The sequence below is a fragment of the Lontra canadensis genome, unplaced genomic scaffold (assembly GCF_010015895.1).
Source record: "Lontra canadensis isolate GAN:19392208 unplaced genomic scaffold, GSC_riverotter_1.0 scaffold19, whole genome shotgun sequence".
NCBI classification, from domain to species: Eukaryota; Metazoa; Chordata; class Mammalia; order Carnivora; family Mustelidae; genus Lontra; species Lontra canadensis.
Window position 1 is genome coordinate 1,508,429 of NW_022631013.1, and position 20,403 is coordinate 1,528,831.

A 20,403-nucleotide genomic window follows, 5' to 3' on the forward strand; every position below is an offset into this window, starting at 1 on the left:
ACAAACTTGGGAGAGGTTGCCACGGTCTACTGGCTGGGTGATGTAGGAACTAGAAATGATATTTTATAGTGCTGACAAGTCAAAAGCACCAATCACAATGAAGACGATATTTTTCTGGAAGTTGAGAAAACTAGAAAAATATGCCTTAGGCCTTTGTTTTATTGACCCAAAGTGAGGAAAATCAGCTATGTTCATTGCTCCAAATGTCATGTCTACCTCTAAGAGAATCCCAAAGATTAAAAAGTGAACTAAGACCTAAAGGTTTCACTGAAAAGTAAGTTCAACAGGCCAGCAGGCGAGAGGCAAGGTAGGGTCTCTGTCCCGCCTCTCTTCATCTGCTAACAAACCTCCTAGGAGCATGACCTCTAGGACGTGGCTTTTCACAGACTGGCCTGTACTATGAAGAATAAGGTCTAAACTTTTTTTTTTATTAACATATAACGTATTATTTGTTTCAGGGATATAAGTCTGTGACTCATAAGTCTTATGCAATTCACAAAAATATGGAACGCTTCACGAATTTGCGTGTCATCCTTGCACGGGGGCCATGCTAATCTTCTCTGTATCATTCCAATTTGAGTCTATGTGCCGCTGAAGTGAGCACAGTCAAAACGTATCTTAAAGAAGGACAATATCTCCTTATCGTCCCAGCATTCCCTAGGGCTTGGAATAGTGCTAATAGTTATTAATCTAGATTTATTGAAAAACAATTGCTTGGTTTGAAAAACGGTCGAATACACTCAAATTGTTTATAGTGTGCTCTATTGAACAATATAGAGAAGGGATGAATCTAGAAAGTTTCTTTGAAATATGTTAAAGCAGAAGTTTTAACTCCTTAATGTTTCATCCTTTGCCCACTAAAAAACGAGGACTGCCAGAGTAAAGGTTGTGAAATAGTCATGTATTTATTACAGTGAAAAATCAAGACACATTAGCATTGTAGCAATTCTGGCAGAAAGGGTCACTTCCAGAAATCAAGTTTCGTATATGAGCATACTGAGACCTACCTGTGTAAGTCAAGCGGGGTCTCCCCCAAGAGCCAACACTGGAGCTCTGGCTTGACAGCTCTTTACTCTCACAATGGCCAAGAGCCCAAAGAACAAATCAGAATTCCTATGCTATCCCCACAGCATCACTGCTTGTCCTGGTAACACCAAGTGACATAAAGAAAAACCTGTGGCAGAAGAACACAGCGTTTTACTCAGTGAATTTCTGAACAATTACATCCTAGTGGTTAGGGAAGTATTCATCTTTCCCTACTCATTTTGACAGACAATTTTGTCTCCTACAACCTACAAATAGAAGACGGATGTTTAAGGATATTGCTGAGTGAGGATCACCAAACCAACCTAAAGCTTGACTTTAGCTTTCCTTGAGGAACTGCCTTACTTAACTAATGGCTGCCCTTCCCACTAGCCACGTTTAGCATTCAACTATATTAAATAACATGAGGTAAAAAACGTCTCCTTTTGCTTCAGCCTGCCATAGTGCCTGAACTTCTAGCCATTAATACGACTCAAATTATTCAAGTAAAAAACTATGAACAACTCGCTATATAAGGAAAATACATTGATTGAGAAAGTAAGAAAGAAAAATAGACACAATCTCTATTTTATAGCACATATAACCCACTGTGGGAAAGGATACATATGGAAATTACTCTAATTCAGTATGTGCCCACAGAAGAGAGCGAGCAATATACTAGGGAGGATCAAAGCTGAAAGAGATAGAACCCAAATGGGAAAATCAATTGGAAAAGCAACTGGGAAAAATCTTAGACAAAAGTATATGTGCAAAGAATCTTACAAGATGGATTTTTAATGGAGGAAATAGTGACAGAGCATACAAATCAGACAGGCACACACATGCAAGTAGAGAGACCTCTCCTTTGTTTATACATTTCTTTCAAAACGGGCAGTCCAAAATGGATTCAACTTCACCTAAGAACAGTGCTGCAAACGGCAGCCAGACAACAGGATTCAGAGGAAATCAGGTAATTGACAGGGAGGTTTCAATGGTCAGGAGAAGCCTTTAAATGGTCCAGAACATGTGGTAACAGCAAGCAGATCCTGGAGCTTCTAGGGGCAGCATGAGATCACTGGTCAGTGAGGTGGTGGGTGTCCCCCAAACTGAGTTTTGTCTGTTTACCATTTATTCTTGGGCAGCCTCTAACCTCAATGTGCATTAATCCACCTTGACAAAGCAAAAAGAAAATAAATCTAATGCTGCACTTTGCTGGAGAACGTAGAATCTATATTGAGGCCAACCTCAGGGAAACAGGAAATCAGAGTGAAGGTTACAGCTCTGACAGTGACCTGGGCTGGCTGAGCTTTCATTCCTTTCTAGGTCACACTGACATGAAGCCCAGAGACAGCTTTGAAATCTGCCAAAAAAGTCAGCACATGCCAGGATGGAATGGAATTCCACACCCCTTTGCTTTTAGTAGCAAAAAACTCTCGTCCGAAATAGTCTAGTGCTTTAAACAAAGCGTTGCTTAGCTTAGTCATCCTAAAAAGCCTCTCGATAGCCACAAATGGGCAAGGAAACAATAAAAGGACAACAGAGAAACATGCTCAGGATGGAAATACTAAATTCAAAGGAAAAAAGTAAAAATAGACATGTTCTACTCACTAATAGTCAAGGACAAATTAAAAAAACTGGATACTATTTTTCAGTTATCAGCCATTTTAAAGTTAGAATATTCTATGTGATAAAGGTATATGAAAGCCCATTCTCACAGAGCAGAAGCATAAAGTATTAGTAGGAGGCTTTGGCTTGGTAATTCAACCTTTGGGAATTTATTCTAAGAAAATATATTCTATCTATTTATAGATCATCTTTCACATAATTATTTTTAATAATCAAAATTACACACAACTTTATTGTAAACCACAGAGAATGATCGAATATTCTGTTTTATAACCATCTGAAACAGTGACATGAAAACGACATGGGACTCAGAAAATGCTTATGAAATAAATCAAGGTACAAAACTAGCTGCATATCAGGACCACAAGAAAGTATAAAATAACAGTGCTTGTTCTCTCTAGATATTGAAATTCCAAATTACTTTTTTGTTTCTCTTATCCTTACATTTTCTCCAGTACTGATATATCGCTCCAATAATTTGAAGAACCTATGCATTTTTTTAAGCTCTCTCACTCGTTCATGAATTTCTAACTGCCATTTGATTTCAATAAAACTATTTTATCACAATATTTAAAGTACCTGGAACTTTGTTATTTGGTCATATTCAGTTTTGCCCAATAAAAAAGCTGTTGCATAAGAAATAGCACTTGGGAAGGAATCCTAGTTCCTGAGCCTCACGGAGAAGGATTCAGAAGTTATCATGCCTTTTCCACTCTTAACCACACACCTTCAAATCCCAGACACTACCCCTTGTGATCATATTCATCTACATGCTCTACGAATAAGATTTGCAAATCTTAGGCTTTATAGAACATCTGTTCTTAAAACAAAACAAAACAAAAACCACAGGATTCTGTGGCATCTCAATTCTGCAATTCCATCCACTTAATTAAGTCACTTAATTCCTGGTCCGTCATCTACAAGAAAAATGTAAAAGATTACTTCATGTTAAGTGACATGTGTAATGTGATCAAAACTGTATTACAGTAATACCAGGCATTAGAATCCTTCTTTGCTTTATAAAAAGTACTTCACTGTGGTAGAAAAGACCTTAACAGTATTAGAGGTAAAGTGCTCTCTGTAAGAAAAGTCGAGTTTTCATTCTTGTTTTTGTGCATGTGAGTTACAAGGCAAGAAAAGAAAGGAAGGGAAGAGGAAGAACAGGGAAGCAGCACGGCGGCAAGAAGCTCCGGGATTAACGGAGAGGAGAAGCAGTGTCCAGGAGAGATCGCCAGTGATGCTGCGGTGGTCAGGCATAGCCGTGGGTAGCCGTGTGGGATATGATGGACAGACAGGCAAAGGATATGCAATCTGCACCAGCCTTGCGTCTGTGACTGCTGTGAGGGGCCCTCATTTAGTTGGACATAAAAGATTGAGCAAAGAAAACACACGTTCAGCGGCAGCAGAAAATGGGGGCGAAGGTGACCAAAGCATTGGCTCCTAGGGAAATGAAGGAAATCTTGGGAAGGGCTCCAGGATGCCAGCCTTCTGCAATTCTGCAATTCTTGGAACAAGGCTTCAGTCAATCTGAAAATTCTATGGACTCCCAGCTGACTTCCACGGGAAACACCTAATGGCAGAGAAAAACCCAAAATCCCATGCTCCAGACCCTAGGTCAGTTTTTGCACCACGATTTCATGCTGCCTCTCAATTCTATTTCCTATTTATATCCATTCTAACAGGCTATATAAAACATAACTGTCATAGAACAAAAGAGATGGATAGGATAGGGAAAAGAGGAGGGAACACCCTTTAAACTGAAACTTGCTTTTAAGTACCTAAGATCCCTTCAAACACCTGCTACAGAATAGACTATTGCATAGCAATTGAAATGGCAAAGATAAATGATAAATAAGCTTTTTCTGTTACTTTTGTTCTTTCTTCCTTCCTTTTCCCCTTCCTCACTTTCCTCCCCTCTCCCTTGTCAGTAAACATTCACTGCTCCATGGGAGATGCTCAGTTTCCCAATCCCCCAAATCCATTATCGGGAGACGATGGGAAATCTCAGCTGTGCCACTACTTCCTGATCCATAAGGAAAGAGCCAGCACGTATCAGTAAGCATTCGGGAGAGTGAGAAGCTGTGCGACTCTCTGGGCCATCTCTCGCATCCATTTTTCTTTGGGGTTCCGCTCCAGCCCTGAGACTGCTAAGATTCCCCAGTCTCTCTCATATTTTGAATGGGGAAGAAAGACTTCAGGAGAAGGGAGGTCATAATCTCATCTCTTCCATCTCTAACTCACCAGAGTCTTGTGTTGAGGAAAAGCTTTGACAAAAGACTACATCTCCAGGAACGACCACAATGAAAGGAGAATTTAAAATGACCGTCTTCTCACAGACCCAGCTAACTCAGTGAACCTGCACTGAGGAATGAACCCAGCGTGCCACAGGCAGTTACTGCTGAAGGGGGATATGACAGACAAATCTTCATTTTATTTCTATTCTGTTCTTCTTCCACGGTGTCATCAATCTCCCCTTTACCTGTAAGCCAGCCTGTCTTAAGGAGCAGCACCAAGCATGACAAGCTTCCGAGATTCACTCCCACAGCGACTTTCCCTCCACCTACGGTTCGGCACTGGTGGCTGTCTGGGTATAGTTTGTACCCTATTTCCCCTCTCACAGTGGAGATTCACGTCGGCGGTCTCTTGGGCGTTGAAGTGTGGGGCCGAGGGCCAGCAGTGTTGCCATCACCTGGGAACTTGTTAAAAATGTAGAAAAGCAGTCCTCACACTGACTCAAAAGCTGCATTTTAATAAGAACCCCAAGTGAGTTTGATGCACATTAAAGTTTGAGAAGTGCTCTAGGGAAATCTGAAGGGTTGTCCCCTTTTCTCAATCTACAGATCACCTGGGAATGTCATTACTTAGAGTGGCATCATAAAGCATGGGCTTCAGCCAGCTGCTCCTGGGCTCACCACCCAGCAGCTGTGTGTCACTGGGCAAATTATATAACATCTCTGGCTCTCATTTCCTCCCAGGTTTAATAAAATAATAATAAAACCTTTATCACAAATCTTTGAGGACTAACTGAGACAATGGATCTAAAACATGTAACCTAAAACTGGGCCGCAGTTGGTAGGTATTTGAAGTCATAGATTCAAAGTCTGAGAAGAGGCTTTGAAAGCTCCTTTTTTGTCAAATGCCCACCGAGCTCAGCTTCAGCCAATACCTGAAGCTGATGAAGGCAACTTTGTGTCACGTACAGTCTTTTACTTAAGAGCTGGCTTTCCTTTAGATGAAGGACCAACTACCTCAAAACGTTTCTCCTATCAGACTTTATGGAATTTGAGGTTCATTCCTTAGGGTTTTGCTATTTTATTACATTTTGTTTTGTTTTGCTCTGCTTGCTTTTCTCTTTTTTTAGGCAAGCGATCTCAACAAAATCTCTTTAACACTGGAATAGGGATGTCCCAAACTAACAAACCATTCAGTGGTGGTGTGTAGTCAAGACCCTACAAAAGGTAAACCATATCGGTTTAATAACCCTTCATCAGAGAAGAAATTCTTAATCAGAAAACATGTGCTGAACACTGATTTTCGGATGAGTGTTGTAGGAAAGGAGATAATATAAAAAATAAGAGAGTCTACGCCCCTGAAAAACTTTGTCTTTAAAAAGGTCATGCAATAAATGCTATGGAAAAAAAAAAGATAACATTTGGGGAGTCTATAGGAGGGGCATCTAGACTGTAATTCCAGGGCTGGGGAGGAGGTATTCTTTAAAGACCTCCCAGGTAGTCTCATTTAATGTGTGAAATTATAAGCAAATTGTTTACAAGTCTATCAGCCCAGTCAGGAATAAACAACTGACTGGGTTCAAATCCTAACTCAGAGGTGGAGTAAATTATTAACCTTTCAAAGCCTCCCTTTACATAAAAGCATAACAGAAAAAACATTAGTAAATATATCATAAATTCATTGCAAGAATGAAATAAAAAATGTATCTATAGCTGGTGCTCAGGAAATACTTGTTAGTTTAGTTCTTTCCTTTTGCATACATTGGTGTGAGAATAGCTATCCTATCTCTTACCATTATTTCTGTGTGAAGTGGGTCAAGATCATGATGGATTACTGGTAGTAATAGGTGTGTTTGTGTACACACACATCTACCTTTGTATATACACATATTTATGTACACATACACACATACATTTATTTACATACATGGAAAATGGTTACAGTAAATTAAGAGTAAGATATGCTTACATAGGTAGGTAGTGAGCAAAAGCCTCTGGGACAAACAGACCCCAAAGATGTCTCAAAGTCAGCCCCTCCAATATCAAATTACAAGCTCACCAAAACTACTTCTTTCAGCATTGTTCATCTCCGTGAGTGATAACACCCTCCAGCCATTGTCAAGTCAGAAGCACAGGAGTCATCTTTGAGATCTTTCTCCCTCGTGTGTCCAAATCACACCCACTACTAAATCTCGAGGACTTTGTCCCCTAAATCTCCCAAACAATTCCCGCTCTGAAATTCCTTCATAATATACTTGAGGTCACGTGGCTCTCAGTGCTGGACACAATGCTTGGCATCTGGTACATTCACAATGAACACTCGTTGTATTAGTGAGTGCATAATGAAACAGGAGATGTGAGAGGACAGAGCCAAAAGAAAAGGAACATTTTTAAATGCATCCAGGCAGTACCAAACTGCAATGCACTGCATTTCTGTGCAAATGTCTTAGTCTGGCAGTAGGAAAAAAAAACAAATAAGTGGTTGGTACTATCTCTAAGAGCAAAGAAGACTAAAGTAAAACATCAAAAACTTCAAATTTAGAGGTAGAAATAATAAAAGAGATGCAGAGAGGTTTTTGGAGCAAGCTGAGGCCAGTGTGCCAAATCTGGTTTTGATTTTACTAGAACACAGCACACCCATTCTTTGACTATTGGCTCTGCCTGCCCTACACTCTGGGGCAGAGAAGGGGAGTTGCAATGGAAACTGGAGGGCGCACCAGCCTAGAGGGCTTGAAGAGCTTACCTACCCCACTTTAGAAAAATAAAATAGGGCACCTGGGTGGCTCAGTCGTTAAGCATCTGCCTTAGGCTCAGGTCATGATCCCAGGGTCCTTGAATTGAGCCCTGCGTCAGGCTCTCTCCTTCATGGGAAGTCTGCTTTCCCTCTCCCACTCCCCTTGCTTGTGTTCCCTCTTTCCCTGTGTCTCTGTCAAATAAATAAATAAAATCTTTAAAAAAAGAAAAAAGAAAAATCCTATGTAAGTTTTAAAAAGTACAGATTTATGTAAATAAGGTGAATTGTGATAGAATATAATGTACTACATGTTTTTAAAACTTGTGAAGAGATGAGAAGACAGCACTGAAGTAGAGGCTGGCAGTGGGCTAAGTGACAGCACCACAGAGAATAAGGCCCTCATCCCAGGGACCTGTACATGCTACCTCGTCTGGAAAAAGGGTGTCTGAAGACGTGATTAAATTGAGGGTTTTGACATAAGCAGATGATCCTAAAAGATCTGGGTGGGCCCTAAATGCGGTCACAAGTATCTATAAGAGACAGGTAGGGGAGATTACACACACACACACGAGAAGGTAATGTGAAGACAGAGGCAGAGTTTGGAGTTTGGACCGTGTCACAAACTGGCGAACACCACGGGTTGCTAGCAGCCACGAGAAGCTGGAGAGGCCAAGTTACAGATTCTCCCCCACAGCCTCCAGACTGCCCCCCAGTCCTGATGACACCTGGGTTACAGAATACTGACTCCTGAACCTTTGAGATTATCATTGTTTTATGCAACTGAAGCCGATGTAATTTTTTTACAGGAGTCACAAGAAAAATCAGGTCCGTCTGTGCACAAAGCAGACAGGAGTGTGAAGTGATTTTATCACAATATGTAACATACCTGGAAATTTGTATTTGGTCCCATTCAATTTTGCCAAATGAGAAGTGCTGCATAAAAGAAATAGCACTTAGGGGCACCTGGGTGGCTCAGTCAGTTAAGAATTTGCCTTCAGCTCCTGTCATGATCCCGGAGTCCTGCATCAGGCTCCTTGCTCAGCGGGGAATCTGTTCTCCCTCTGCCTGCTGCTCCCCTTACTTGTGCGTGCACTCCCTCTCTCTCTCATAAATAAAATCCTTAAAAAAAAGAAAAAAAAAAGATAGCACTTAGAAGTGAGACCCATGTCCCAACATGGAGTATCTAGTAATTAAAGTCTCCATGTCTCTTTCTACCTCAACAACACACCTTCAGACTGCCAACATTTCCTGTCTTAATTTTAGAATAACCGGACTGTGCCCCACAAAGGAGACTTATAGATCTTCAACGTTGTAGATAGCCCATTCTAATAAAGAAGGAACATGAATGGAGAAAGGACTTTGATCATCTCAACTCTGCTACTAAACAATTTTATGAACTTAGTTAAGACTCTTAATTTCTGAGTCATCACTTACCCCCCACCAAACGCACACACGCACACACACACAAGAAAAGAAGAGATTATTTAGGTGACAGATGTAATAAGATTACAAAAACTACTATGATAATGCCTGGCATCAGAATTCTTTTTTTGTGAGGAAACTACCTTTGCCAGAGAAAAATACCTACTTCCAAAGAAGTAGGACCTCAAAGGTATTCGAGAGAATTAATGTGCTAGACATGAGACAATTAGAAAGGTTTGCATTTTTTTGTGGTTTTTTTTTGTGTTTGTTTTTTTTTACCTGGTGAGTGAAAAGAAAGAAGACAGAAGAAGGGAAAGGAGTGTGGGGGGTGGAGATGTAAACAGGTTGACGGGAAAGGTCCAGAGAGCAACGAACATCTAGCCTCAAACTGGCCTTGTCCAGGTCCCCTTCCCCCAAACACAGGGCACCCCTAGGCTCACCCTTCTAACCCTTCTCCCAAGACACCAAACAGACACTATCAGGAATGCTTCCAGGTTCACCTATGGAGCAGCTGTTGTGACTCGAGGGTCCAAACTTAAAAGATAAGATGTATTTGTTGATAAAATGCAGAACAGTTGGGCTCTAAGACTACAACCCTCCTTTCCTGCTAGTGATGCCTAAAGTTTCTCAAAAAGGAAAGAGCACACATTTTATATTAATTCAAGTAGTAAAGGCTGAAAATGCAAATGAATTTCAAGTCACAATCCTTCAATAAGTGCTGCTGTTTGGTATGAAAGGAGGTGCAAGGGGCCGTGAAGTGCTAAGAAGAGAGGCAGGGTCTCTGCACAGGAGGTACCCAGTATATCAGAGAGGAGTCTGGTCATGGAAGTGACTGGTGATTCCATAGTGTGTCGAAATTTGTCCCTCCCTACACCCAGGCAAGGCAGAAAGCAGCCACCAGACAAATAAAACAAATAGGTAAATATTTAGAATGCTGGGTGGTGATAGGTGTGAAGGAGTTAAGGAGGCTGATTTCTATATATATTTTTAAAGATTTTATTTATTTGAGAGAGAGTGAGCATGAGCAGGGAGAGAGGCAGAGAGAGAGGGAGAAGCAGGCTTCCTGCCTGACAAGGAGCCTGATGCGGCACTCGATCCCAGGACCCAGGGATCATGACCTCAGCTCAAGGCAGATGTGTAACCCACTGAGCCACCCAGGTGCCCCTGATTTCTATTCTTTTAAAGAACCGAATGAGATACTGTCATAAAAGGGCTTAGAAAAGTACAAGGCAATGGTTGAAAACTCTATTATACCATTTAAACAGTTGCATTCTTCTGATGTTTTTGATTTTACTCAAAGCAAGTTCTGCTGTGTCATATGCCTCTCACAAACTACCTGTGTAAGTGACTCTCGCTTCAAACCCACAGACAGTGTTGTCCTTCCTCTGGGCAAATGGTACATGCTCACCAGGGAGGGGCAGCAAGTGGGACCTCACATGCACTCAATGACCCTCACGCTCTCCAGTAATCCCCTGATGGTGGCAGAGTACAGAGGATGCGTGGCAGAATGGCCCCACAGGCTGACTTCCACCAATGCTTCAGCCACTCCTGTGGCATTTCACGCTCTTAGTAAGCAGTGCAGTTCCAAAGAGCTTTACCCCTGCGAAAGCATCATTTAGTTGCAGAATCCGTGCCAATTGATTTCCTCTTCTTTAGGCTCCCTGGAAAGAAATGATAAATGCTATCAGCAGAAAATCAGTTGTGGGAGCACTGGGCTTAGCATGTATACCTTCCAACCCACTCAAACCTCTTCCCAAGCTATTTGCTGGCTCAAGCCCATCCCCTTACTTCCAGAATTCACCAAGATTCCTATTCAATGACTTTCTTTGGCCAATCGAAGTGAACAGAAGTGACACGTATCATTTCCCAGGGAACACATCTAAGAGCTGTATTTACTTGTTCTCTTCCCTGCTGTTGCAAACCCCAAATGTCATGGGGAGATGGAGGCATCCTAATGCTGAAGTCTCTATCAGCTTGAGCTTCTAAACGACTACACTGATACTACTTATCTTTAGACATGGAGTATAAGCAAACAATGTTCTCAGCCACTAGATTTTAGGGCTGCTTGTTACCATAGCAAGATGTATTTTATCTGGAGTAAAGCCACAATAAATCCCATTTTCAGCACCTGGTAGTTTCTCTCCCCTGCCCCACCCTGGCCGGAAACATAGTACTAGGGCATCTGCTGTGTCTAATGAGAAATGAAGACATTTTTAAATGATGAAGGGATTTACGCTGATATGAAAGAGTTGAAGTGCACGGTAACTACCCCAGGACCCCTATTACTGAGAAGATCACTTCGAAGTGCTACACATAATGCCTCCACGTATCCTCTGATACATCCCAAGGGAATTTATTTCAAGTTTCTCCAAAGAGTGGGACACTAACCTAACAGTTCAATTAAAAAAAAAAATAGTCAGAGCACTAGAGGCCCTCTGAGAAGGGGAGAAGAAAAGGAGAGCAGAACAATATGACTGCTGCATCCTGTGCGACTTCGGCAGTTCCTAAAGTGACTGTGGAAGCAACAGCAGAGACAGGGGCACACAGAAGGTCCGTCGCCCACAGCAAGACGAAGAGCAATGGTTCTCACGTGCACAGAAGTGACATCTTTAGGAAATGAGCTACAGGAAGGTGTCAGCTGTTAACACATTCTATGGCCAGAGTAGAGATTAACCCCAGAGCCCACAGAAGAATGTTATTTTCCCCAGGAAGACCTGATGAACTGTGCCAGGTCTGTACATGGGATACTGCATGGGAGGAAGGAGAAAGGGGCCTTACGTCCCTGACACTCCAGCAGGGAGGCCCAAGATGGGATTTTATCGTCCTGCGATTGCTACCCACATTCTTGACAGTCCTCCCCTAGACTGGTCTGAGAAATTACGAATTCATGCAAAAATGGATAAATGTTTATAGAACCATCCAGAAGGATCTGGAATCTGTTGCAGTAACCAGGCACAAACGTTGAAATAAAACAACGTATTCACTGGATCTTGATGAAACAATGGATACACTGGGTCTCTAAACCTTAACCTTTTATGACAACTACTTGGAAGCCAAACCCATCTTACCCCAAATGGGAGAGATTGACAGCCGTAAAATAGCATAAAGATTGAAGCCACGAGATGCTACACCAAAAACACATACTTTTAAGGACATCTTTATTTATATTTTCACAGTATTTTCTCTGAAGTTTATATAATAGCACATGGAGATTTTCATCCAAATACCAACCACACACTACCGACAGCTTTAGACTTCTCAACCCCCTCAGCCTGTAAGTTGCTCCAGGGTGGAAATGGGTGCAATGTCTAGAACAGTCATTCCAGGAATTGTCTCTGAGCTATGGCTCCCAACACAGCTCACAAGCAGCAGCCTGAATCTGCTTCACTTTCATCAGAAAAGATACATGGAATGGAGCCCACTTAGTTCATGGCTGCCAGCCCTCTTCGTCTCCCTCCCACAGACACGCATACAGGAAACCTGGCAGCTTCCTTCTCCCTTCCTGTCATTCTCACTAGGCTAAGGAGCAGGCAGATGCAGGAGGGAGGGGGAAAGCAGAGGCGGCTAGAGCACTTGCCACATTCAGACTTGCCACTACAGGGCCCCCCAAGTGCCTGGCGTTCCTTGGGATCTCTTGGCGGGTTCAAGACCGAGAAATAGGGCTAAGTACCCAAGCAAAATGTCCCAGCGACAAGGAAGGCTCCCAAAACCCAGGGCTTTATTTGAAGCAAGAAATAAATGAGAGGGCTTTGCCCTGATTAAGTTCTATTACCTTTGAAAAAAGAGAATTGGGAGGGAGGCAACATTTTCTACTAGCCACAGAAAATCTGCCAGAATGAGTTCTGACATGATCAAGGAAGAGTTAGACAAAGAGGGATAAAAGCAAAGGAAACAATAAGTTTAACACCGATGGGCTTTCCCAGTGTCCCCAGTGGGAGGAATCCCATGGTGGGGCCATGACACATGCCCAGGCAGGCAGTTTTAATTGGCAAGACAACAGACAAACTTGGGATCATGGTCTACTTCCCTTGCTAATAAATGTCCCAAGTGCTCCCAGCACAAACTGTCAGAACAAATCTAGCTTTCCTCTGACTTTTGCAGATAGGTGGTAACACTCAACTCAACCAAACAAATTGTAAGGCTGCTGTATCAATGTAACCTCTCCTCGCCCAATGATAAAAAATGTCAGGAAAAATCTAGAGCAGGATCTTCAGCCATTAATGCACACTCTAAACAGAGTGAGGGACACAGCCCTTTGGTGAAGTGACAGAAGGCAGGCTAGATGAGCAGTTCAAAGTTCCCACCTAGAGCTAGAGCTGCCTTCTTTAATTTATTCACTCACATGTTTCTTACATGGGTGTGCTATGCTTGATAGAACAGCTAGCAAGACAAATATGCTTCGTACATGCAGAATGTGCAGAACGGCAGGGGAAAGAGACAATATAATAGAAATACATCATAATTATAAAATAATGTGACACATACTAGGAAACACACCATCACCCAGTGCAGCCTAAACCCATGAAGAGATAGCAGCCTGATTCAAAACAGACAAAAAGTGGAAACAACTCAAATATCCATCAACTGATGAATCAAGGAACAAAAGTGTGGTATATCCATACAAGGGAATATTATTTAGTCATGAAAAGGAATGGAATGTGGATATAGACTACCACATGGGTGAACAAATCAAGGACAGCCAGGGGCTGGGGGATGGGAGATGGGAGGTGGTTGGGTTGTAGAATGAACTGCTCGTGAGTCCAAGATTTCTTTTGGGGGACAATAAAAATGTCCTCAAATTAGGTAACAGTATTAGCTGCACAACCTTACAAAGATAATAAAAACCACCGAATTAAACACTTTAAAAGGGTAAATTTTATGGTATGTGAACTACAGATCAATTTTTTAAATAGTTAAAGGAGAAAAATCCTTTAGTGGAGAAAGATGAGCCTGACCTGCATAGAATTAGTGTTCCTTGTGAGAGTGCAAAGACATAGGAGGAACAGCATTGGTTTCAACATACAACATGCCATCACTTAGCCTTACATGCCCCACTGTTTCCTAACATGCAAATCTGGATTCCTTCAATGACATGAAGTTTAGAAATAACACACATAAATCATCTATTGTAGATTCTCAAAAAACAACTGCTGAAGAATATTACAGAATTTACACTGGAGAGGTTCCCAGCTAGGATGAGATTTCTCTAATCCTCGAGGCCAGCAAATCACCTCCCTGGTGTCCAGGGGCATAAAGATCATCAAGGCAAAATGAAAAGAACTGTGGTAGCAGAAGAAAGTGCATGGAACTTGTCAGTCAAGGTACTGCTTCCTCCCTATCACATGGCAGTACAGAAAGGTCATTTTCCCCTCTAATTTATGACTATCGATCTTAGGGACTCCATAACTTGAACACCACTGTGATTTAAGGTCTTCCATCTTTCCATCTGCATTTTGGAGAATCTATGCTTTGGCCAATTCATTAAAAAGCAGAACAACAAGAACTCAACACAAGACACTGATGAGTTTCAATAAAGCCCGCAGATGTATTTCAATTGATTCATCAATAGATTTTGCTTAAAAGTATAAAACATGTAATTAGGAAAAGGATGTTTTATACTTTACCAGTTAGTTTTTCCTAAATTTTGTATTACAGGTGAAAAACCAAGCTCGGGTAATAATTTCATCTGGAAAGCAGACATATTTATCACAGAGCAGAGTGCAATTCTAGACATATAGTGGGAGGACAGTAAGTGTTTACTGCAATGGGAAAGCATTACCTAACTGACTAGCACCTGGTCAAGAGACTGAAATACATGTATATGAACTGTTCTTCTCCTCTAAGGAAGAGAAGGCTGAAGTCCCTTACAATCTGACCGCTGCCTCTCTCTAACACCATCTCCTCATCCCTCACCATACACTAGTCTGCAATCACACTAAACATGCCCTACCACACCTGAGTGTATAGTCACAATAATATCTGGAGTTCTCTAAATATATCATGCCCTTTCCTGCTTCTACGCTTCTGATGCTATCATTCCCTTGCTTGCATCTCGCCTTTCTCCATGTCTCTACCTCATAAAATATGACATGTTACCTAAGACTTGGTGCCAGTATAATCTACTTCAGTTAGTCTCCCTGATTGCTCCCTAGTCTTGCCCCTCAGTGTGGGTAAGGGGCCCCTCATATATCCTTATCTGCTAACCTGTCACATCATGTTAAAGACAATTGTCTGCTCACTTATCTGCCATCCTAAATGGTGAATTCCTAGACGATGGAGCCATGGCTTTCATTCTCCTAATACAGTATTAGTCATTGAATAAAATGTTAACTGAATGCATGAATAAGTGAATGGATGAATAAATGAATTCATACTTTAGTCATAATTGTATTCAGCATGCAACAATTTTATTACCAACTTTAGAAATTTCCTTAAAATTTTAAAACTTAAAGTCAAATAATTACATTGATGAGAAACACCATTAACTTCATTTAAATAAAACTCAGCACCATTATCACATGTAATTTGTAACAAAGCTAATCCAACTCATACTTAATGAGATGAATAATTATTACAGTGTTGTAAGTTCATTGGGCATAAAAGTCACATTTAACATAAACAAATATAAGTAATACTGCTTTTATTTAAGCCAAGCAAATCATTCTTCAGACCCACTGAGGGAAAAGAGAAAAGGCTGAGCAAAAAAGGGAGGTACTCTGCCTGACTCCTTAATCAAGAGCTTAAGTTTTTCAGAAGCGAGTACATCCACTCTCTGGAGCTAAGTATCACAAAATGTCATCCTTATCCATTTGCTTGTTCACTCATTAACCCTAACATTTGCCCCCAAAAATAATGGGAAGAAGTTGGTCATTGTTTTAACTGTCTCTCACCAATCAATCTCTGCAATGGACTTCCTTTTGGAAGCCCAAATCCTGAATACCTGGGTGGCAATCAATGGCTGAAGAAGGGACAGGCAAGTCCATTGCAGCTTCAAGAATTGGAAAGGTACCTGGATACTTTCACCTTCCCAGAGGTAAATTAAACTCTTAGTTAGAGAATTCTAGAGCAACTAAGCCTTGAAATCCTGCACTAAAAGAAAACCCTATCTAACTGCCCAAGTAAGACACCTAGGAATCATGAGAGAAACCAACACATCGTTTTGCTCTCTCCTGGTTCTCCCCTTTCCCTTCCAGATAAAGATTGCAATCATATGGTGGCTTCAGTTCTATGCATCCCCAAACTCAGTTTTTGCCATGGAGAATCTGTAGAACAGCATCCATGCTGATATACTCAATGTCACACTCTGAGTACCAGCTCCCTTGGGAGGAGTAAAAAGTCACACTGGATGGATCAAATAAGAGAAGAGGGTGGAAGTCAGAGCAAAAGAATGGCTTACTGAGCTCCTAGAAGGCACCAGAGAGCTTTAAAGGTTGGGAGAGAAGCAGAAATAGGGAGAGAGAAAATATAAAGAAAACTGGACATTCTCTTTCTGCATTTAAATTTAATAAATAGAAGGTGCCAACCCACAATTTTGTAGATAGATGGTCCCTACAGAATTCTATGTGTACATACCTACTGCTTGGAAAAAAAAGTACTTCAAAAGCATACTGGTCATCAAAATGAACAAAACCAACACTTTATTCTCTGTTCAGTAATACTTATACTACATATATTTCAAAGTAGATATAGACAACTCATTTTTTTCATACTTCAAGTTGATTTTAATTTCAAGGTTCCTTGTTGAAATACAAGTTTAATAATTATGGTGTGAGGTGAATAAAATTTTTTTCAGTACCTTCATTGTAATTTTTTGTATTCTTTGAATTAGCATGAGACAATTGTTCTATTTCGTTAATTTAAATTATTTTTAAATTGGCTTTATGCAAACTTGGTATTTGGGATATAATTTGGACTCCCACACATCTTAATTCATTTGGGATCCAATTAAATTATTTTGATATTCCAAAATGCTTAGCTCCCACTCACTCACTTTTCCCACTCCAACAGAGTTAATCATTATATCTACTATGTAGGAGAGGAAGTCACATCAATTAAATAAGGTGCTGATAAGTGTAGTCAGATGAATCTGTTCTGTTCCCAACTGATATTCCACGTTGCATGACTTTGGACTCATGACATCAACTCATCTGTGTGTGTGTCTTTAGCTGATAAGATGACTCATAACAGTGGTTTTATTATTCCCTTGGGTCAAAAGGAAGACACGTGATACAGATCTTATTAGACTGGAAACTCCTTGAAGACCACACTAATTCTTCAACACTGTGAACACCAGTCCATCCTCCCCTGTTCATTTCACCTAGTCCAATACTCCAGAGGGCAGAAGAGAGTTGATTAATTTTTGGCTTAATTGGTTTGCTTTCTAAGACAAGTTAAGTGTAAAGTGCTATAAAGAGAACAATTGATACAAGTTAGTCTAACTCAGTAAACTTCTGAAAGAAACTGTGCCCAACCAGGCACATAAAACCCTGACTATGAGAGCAGAAATGACAAGAAGTCCACTGAACAACAGAGTTCACGGACACATTGCTTACGAAGGGCTCCTGGAAGATATGCTAGATTCTACCTTCTCCTCTTGGAGCTTCCCTATTCACACATGTATATTAAAGGTTCCAAGAAATCTTACATTAAAAAAAGTCATACTTAGCTTTCTCTTATGCATTTTCCAAATTTAATGGACCAAAAAACTTTCTACAAGGAATAATAAATGACATCTTAAGAAACAAACTTTGGGAAACCTTATTATAAAACAGATAGTTGAAGACTGACTATTCTGGGGCACCTGGGTGGCTCGTCAGTTAGGCGTTCCACTTTTCATTTCGGCTCAGGTCATGATATCAGGCTCTGCACTCAGCAGGGAGTCTGCTTCAGGATTCTCTTTCTCTCTCTCTGCTCCTCCCCCTGCTCACCCTCTGTCTCTCTCTAAAATAAATAAATAAATCTTAAAAAAAAAAAAAAGGACTGACTATACTACTGAAACTTTGGTCCTCTTCTGCTAGCTTGGGAGGAATAATGTACATTTTACATGTTACTTTTCTCCTCAAAAAAGCATTTTACTTTGCAAAAGTATTAAAACCTCTTTAAACTGCAATGAGTGGGGAGCGCCTGGATGGTTCAGTGTGTTAAGCGTCTGCCTTCGGCTCAGGTCACGATCGCAGGGTCCTGGGATCTAGCCCTGCATCAGGCTCTCTGCTCAGTGGGGACCCTGCCTGTAGCTTTCCTTCTGCTCTCTCTCTCTGTCAAATAAATAAAATCTTAAAAAGATAGTAAAAAAAATAAGTAAAAATAAATTGCAATAGGAGGAGGGGACTAAAAAATCACTAAAACCCCAGTTCTTAGGAAAAAAGAATCACACTAAATAATAGTCTGTGAACATAGCTGCATATGTTGTGTATGTAAAATTTTAATCTGACAAAGGACAAAGACTATCCATCAAAAATCTATAGCAAATATAGTATAAGGGTAAACCAGTGAAGCATTTGTTTTAAAATCAGGGATAAAACATTCCCTGCTATTACAGATACAGTTAGAAACTGTACTGTAAGGAAAGAAAAAGATATAAAAGAATATTTAGTAGACAAGAGACAAAACTCATTGCTGAGAGAAAATGACTGTCTTTATAAATATCAGTTAAACTGATATATTTTAAAAATTAGATAACTAAGAGAAGAGACAGTATCAAAATCAGTATCCAAAAACCAAGTAGGTAACACATTGATTAAATAACAAAATGTAGTAGGAAAGAAACCCATTCATATAAAAATAAAAATCATAAAACATTTAGGAATAAAAAATTAGAAATACTTACATTATCATGAAAAAGGTGAGATGTTATTAAATGATATTAAAAAAAAAAAAAACTTGAGGAGTGCCTGGGTGGCTCAGTCGGTTAAGCCTCTGCCTTCGGCTCAGGTCATGATCCCAGAGTTCTGGGATCAAGCCCTGCATTGGGCTCCCTGCTGAGCAGGAAGCCTTCTTCTCCCTCTCCCACTCCCCCTGCTTGTATTCCCTGTCTCCCTCTCTCTGTCAAATAAATAAATAAAATATTTTAAATAAATAAAAAATAAAAATAAAATAAAACTTGAATATTGAAATACGTCACATTCCTGGGTAGGAAGACTCAACAGTGTCTAGTTGTCAAATTTGTACAAATTAATCTTCAAATTCATGCAAATTATAATCATATCTCAATAAGATTTTTCAGGTATAATTTCATATGTCTATTCTAAAATTCATATGGAAAATAAAATTTATAAAAATGTCAAAAATTTTAAAAAGAGAGGGGAGGAGTAAGATGGTGGAGGAGTAGGACACATAATTTCATCTGGTCCCAGGAATTCAGCTAGATAGTTATCAAACCATTCTGAACACCTACAAACGCCACAGGAGATAGAAGAGAAGAAGAGCAGCAATTCTAGGAACAGAAAAGTGACCACTTTCTAGAAAATGGGACATGTGGAGAAGTGAATCTGAGGCAAAAAAAGGGAAGATAGACCTGGGGGGAGGGGCCAGCTCCTGGCAAGCGATGGAGCAGCAGAGCACAAAATCTTAACTTTTAGAAGTCTGCTACACTTAGGGACATCGCTCCACAGGCTAAGCAGGGATGGAGCCCTTGCGGGGACAGGTCTCAGGACTCCAGGGTCACAGAAAGACCGGGGCTGCCTGAGTGTGGCAGAGCGTCCAGGAATCAGAGCAGAGAAGCCGGCTGCAAAGATGGAGCTGAGGAGTCAGTTCTGGTTACCTGAAACGGTGATCTGTGGCACAGTTGGGCCACCACTCTTCAAGTATGGACACCACAAGTGGCAGATTCAGAGAGACACCCTCCTTCCTCCTCCAGGAGGAGCCGCGAGGAAGTGCGCTGCAGGAATCTGCTGGGTTTGGAAACTTTAAACAGGGCCGTGCACCAGAGACAAAAACACTTGGTCACAGGCAGGGTGAGCTCGGAGTGCGGCTGAAGACCAGGGAGTTGGGAGGGATTGACTGCTTATCTCTGAGGGCCCATTGAAGAGGGGGCCCCTGAGCTCTCCACTCCTACGGGCTGGAGATAGGGAGGCTGCCATCTTCATTTCCCTCCTCCAAAGCTGTAGGGAAAGCCTTCAGGGAACAAAAGCTTCTGAAAGCAAAACCAAGCAGATTGCTCAGCAGGCCCCTGGCAAGGGTGGTGCAATTCTGCCTCAGGCAAAAACACTTGACAATCACTGCAACAGGTCCCTCCCCCATAAGATCAAAAAGAACATCCAGCCAAGACCAAGTTTACCAGTCAATGAGAACTGTAAAACGTTAAGAGCCACAGGAATAGAGCACATAGAATTCATGGCTTTTTTCTCATGATTCTTTAGTCTTTCAAAG

General features: G+C 41.0%; 1 non-coding gene across 1 annotated transcript; it reads right to left on the bottom strand.

Moving 5' to 3' along the window:
* Positions 1–497: 497 nt before the first annotated feature.
* Positions 498–604, bottom strand: LOC116869590. Its single transcript, XR_004383062.1, has one exon. It is a non-coding gene; the product is annotated as a U6 spliceosomal RNA (small nuclear RNA).
* Between the last annotated feature and the right edge of the window lie 19,799 nt (positions 605–20,403).